The 4,685-nt window shown below is 48.3% G+C and overlaps 1 long non-coding RNA gene across 1 annotated transcript; it reads left to right on the forward strand.

Annotated features, from left to right (window-relative positions):
* Positions 1-3,709: 3,709 nt before the first annotated feature.
* On the forward strand, positions 3,710-4,679 carry LOC112075880 (uncharacterized). The gene is made up of 3 exons (XR_002895068.1): positions 3,710-3,846; positions 3,948-4,012; positions 4,122-4,679. It is a non-coding gene; the product is annotated as an uncharacterized lncRNA (long non-coding RNA).
* Positions 4,680-4,685: the final 6 nt, after the last annotated feature.

Here is a 4,685-nt window from a genome sequence, read left to right on the forward strand (position 1 = left end):
CTGTTTGTCTCCCCTAGCAGGCTGGAACTGACTTCTGAACTGTCCGTCTGTTCCCCCTACAGCTGGACTGACTCCTGACTGATGTTTGTCTGTGCTCCCCTACAGGGCGTTGGACTGAGCTTCCTGACTGACTGTTTGGTCGTCCCCCTACAGGCTGGACTGACTGTCCTGACTGTCCGTCTGTCTCCCTACAGGCTGGAACTGACTTCCTGACTGTCGTCTGGTCTCCCCCTACAGGCTGGACTGACTCCTGACTGTCCGTCTGGTCTCCCCCTACAGGCTGACTGACTTCCTGACTGTCCGTCTGTCTCTCCCTACAGGCTGGACTTGACTTCCTGACTGTCGTCTGTTCTCCACCCTACCAGGCTGGACTGACTTCCTGACCGACTGTCTGTCTCCCCCATAGGCTTGGACTGACTTCCTGACCGACGTGTCTGTCTCTCCCTACAGGCTGGACTGACTTCACTGACTGTCCGTCTGTTCTCCCGCCTACAGTGCTGTACTGGGGGGGAAAAAAAAAGCTTTTGTTTCCTGACTGACTCTCTGGCTCCCCCTACAGGCTGGAGTTGAATTCCTGATTCGACTGTTTCTGTCTGCTACCTACAGGCTGGACTGGAACTTCCTGACATGACTCTCTGTCTCCCCCTACAGCTAGGACTGACTTCCTGACGAATCTGTCTGTCGTCTCCCTACATGCTGGGACTGACTTCTGACTGGACTCTCTGTCTCCCCCTACAGGCTGGACTGACTTCCTGACTGTCCGTCTGTCTCTCGCCTACAGGCTGGGACTGACTTCCTGACTGTCCGTCGTGTCTCTCCCACAGGCTGGGGACTGACTTCCTGAACTGTCCGTCTGTTCGTCCCCCTAAGGCTGGACTGATTCCTGACTGTCCGTCTGTCTCCCCCCTACAGGGCTGGACTGACTCCTGGCTGACTGTCTGTGCTCCCCCTTACAGGCTGGACTGACTTCCTGGCTGACTGTCTGTCTCCCCCTTACAGGCTGGACTGACTCTCCTGGCTGACGTCTGGTCTCCCCCTACAGGCTGGACTGGACTCTCCTGCTGGACTGTTCTGGTGTCCCCTGACAGGCTGGATGACTCCTGGCTGACTGGCTGTCTCCCCCTACAGGCTGGACTGACTTCGCTGCGACCTGTCTGTCTCCCCCGTATAGGCTGGACTGACTTTCCTCACGACTCTCTGTCTCCCCCTATAGGGCTGGACTGGGACTTTCCTGACGATCTCTGCTCCCCCTATAGGCTGGACTTGACTCCTGACTCTCTGTTCCCCCTACAAGGCTGGACTGACTCCTGACTCTCTTCTCCCCTATAGGCTGGAGCAGTGATGACACGGTTACAGTGTGTTAACTCCTCCCAGTATGAGGAGAGACTGGACCCTTCGCCTCCTTCCAGCAAGAGGGTGAGGACCAACATGTTACTTGAACCACTCACATGTCTAGTTAGTTAGTTGGTATCGGGAACGTATGTAGTGGTGTATTGGTCATATGTAGGGTGTGTAGTTGGTCGTATGTAAGTGGATGTGTATTGGTCAAAGTTATGTAGTGGTCAGTATTAGTGTGTGATTGTCATGAATGTAGGTGGTGTGTAGTGGTGTGTAGTGGTCAGGTATGTATGGTGTGTATGGTTCAGTGCTGTAGTGTGTGTATTGGTTCAGTATGTAGTGGTGTGTGTATTGTCAGTATAGTAAGTGGTTAGATGGTAGTGGTGTGTATTGGTCAGTATGGTAGTGGTGCTTGTATTGGTCAGTTGTAGTGGGTGTGTATGGTCACAGGTAATGTAGTTGGTCGTATGTAGTTGGTGATTGTAGTTGGTCAGTCTGTAGCGTGGTGTGTAGTGAGTCAGATGTAGGGTCCAAGTATGTAGTGGTCAGTTGTTGTGTGGTGTTGTAGTGGTCGATGTTAGTGGTCAGTTGTATTGGTCAGTATGTAAGTGGTCGATGTAGTGGTGTGTAGTAGTATGTCGAGAGTGTGTAGTGGTCCGTGTCATTGGTCAGTATGTAGTGGTCAGTATGTAGTGGGTGAGTGGTGTGTTTGGTCAGAATTATGTTGTAGTGGGTCAGTTATGTAGTGGGTGTGTAGTGGTGCGTAAGTAGTATTAGGTCAGTATTGTTAGCTGGATGTGTATTGGTTCCAGTATGGTAGTGGTGTGTATGTGGGTCAGTATCTGTAGTGGTGTTGTATTCATTTTGGTATCGCGTAGTAGTTAGTGTGGTATCGGTCCAGGTAGTCTTTATTTTTGAGGACTCAATCGTTGTGTGTTTCAGGAACGCCACATAGCTACCTGCCTCAGTCCTTGGGACAAAGGTTACCTCAGCCTGGTGAGTCATACACACAGATAGATATGTAACAAGGTTACCTCAGCCTGGTGAGTCATACACACAGATAGATATGTAACAAAGGTTACCCTCAGACTGGTGAGTCCACACACACAGATGATTATGTAACAAGGTTCCCTCAGCCTGGTGAGTCATACACACAGATAGATATGTACAAAGGTTACCCTCAGCCTGGTGAGTCATACACACAGATAGATATGTAACAAGGTTACCCTCAGCCTGGTGAGTCATACACACAGATAGATATGTAACAAGTTACCTCAGCCTCGGTGGTCACACACAAGATAGATATGTAACAAGGTTACCCTCAGCCTGGTGAGTCATCACCACACAGATATAGATATGTAACAAGGTTACCCTCAGCCTGGTGAGTCATCACACACAGATAGATATGTAACAAGGTTACCTCAGCCTTGGTGGATCACACACACAGATAGATATGTAACAAGGTACCTCAGCTCGGTGAGTCACTACACACAGATAGATATGTAACAAGGTTACGCCTCAAGCCTGGTGAGTCTTACACACAATAGATATGTAACAAGGTTACCCTCAGCCTGGTGAGTCATACACACAAGATAGATATGTAACAAGGTTACCCTCAGCCCTGGTGAGTCACACACACAGATAGATATGTAACAAGGTTACCCTCAGCCTGGTGAGTCAACACACAGATAGATATGTAAACAAGTTACCTCAGCCTGGTGAGTCATACACACAGATAGATATGTAACAATGTTACCTCAGCCTGGTGAGTCAACACACAGATAGATATTGTAAACAAGGTTACCCTCAGCCTGGTGAGTCACACACACAGATAGATATGTAACAGGTTACCCTCAGCCTGGTGTATGCAACACACACAGATTGAGATATGTAACAAGGTTACCCTCAAGCCTGGTGAGTCAACACACAGATAGATATGTAACAAGGTTACCCTCAGCCTGGTGAGTCAACAACACAGTAGATATGTACAAGGTTACCCTCGGCCTGGTGAGGTCCACACACACAGATAGATATGTAACAAGGTTACCTCAGCCTGGTGAGTCACTACACACAGATAGATAATGAACAAGGTTACCCTCAGCCTGGTGAGTCACACACACATATAGATATGTAACAGGTTCACCGTCAGCCTGGTGGAGTCACACACACAGATAGATATGTAACAAGTTACCTCTCAGCCTGGTGAGTCTACACACACAATAGATATGTAACAAGGTTACCGTCAGCCTGGTGAGTCACACACACAGATAGATATGTAACCAAGGTTACACCGTCAGCCTGGTGAGTTCACACACAGATAGCATATGTAACAAGGGTTACCCCTCAGCCTGGTGGTGCATACACAACACACAGATAGATATGTGTAATGTGTGAACAAACGGGTTGTAATTCACCCATGTGTTTTAGGGTCGTAGCATTCTCTCCAACAAGATGGCCAGAACCATTACATTCTTCTACACCCTCTTCCTGCATTGCCTGGTCTTCCTGGTATGTAGCCTTTTGACCTTTCACCTCCCACCACCCCGGTGCCCATTGGCTATTCAGAGATGTTTGCTGATGTCATAATGTGWGTTTGTGTGTGTTCTCAGGTGCTTTATGAGACTGCCTGGAGTGAGAGCATCGGTCGAGACTGCTCTGCCTTCTGTGCCAAGAAGTGAGTTTCATTCTGTCTTCCTTCCCGCGAGCAGAACAGCGGTGTGTTTGGGATATTAGTTAGGATTGCCTCAAATCTTTCAATCTCCTCCCCTCTGTCTGTTTCTCAGGTACTCGGATCYCCTGCATCGTTTTCATGAGAACGGGGACAACCTGTGACGCTTTCAAGACAACTGGTGGGTGGGGGGGGCGGACTAGGTCAGTTCATGACGTCAGTGATCTTCAGGTCATAAAGTCGGAGTTCTAGAAAGATGCCAGAATTCCCGACTAGGAATTCTGAGTTGGGTGGACCGTTCAACACTATTTTCCAAGTCTGAGTTTTTTTCCCGAGTTGGTTTGACAGGAAGAACAGCTTTATTTTCTGCAGTAGCTGCTTTTAACCACTAGGTGGTAGACTTGCTCTCTTCTTCGGGGGGGGGGGAACTAAGTGGATGTGGTTTACGTGCAAACCCGTAATATTACATTTTCAAATCTTTGCATTAACCGTGAACTTAAACAAGACCAATGTGATTTTGGCTAGTCGAGCTGTCAATGGGATGCTGGTCAGAAAAGTCGCCTTAGGTCTTGCTATATTCTGTTCTAGCCTGTATTCTCCTATTACTGATATTAACTGTAATCTCCTATGCTGATATGAACTGTAATCTCCTATACTGATATGAACTGTAATCTCCTAT

The sequence above is a fragment of the Salvelinus sp. IW2-2015 genome, unplaced genomic scaffold, assembly GCF_002910315.2.
Source record: "Salvelinus sp. IW2-2015 unplaced genomic scaffold, ASM291031v2 Un_scaffold3443, whole genome shotgun sequence".
In the NCBI taxonomy this organism is placed as follows: Eukaryota; Metazoa; Chordata; class Actinopteri; order Salmoniformes; family Salmonidae; genus Salvelinus; species Salvelinus sp. IW2-2015.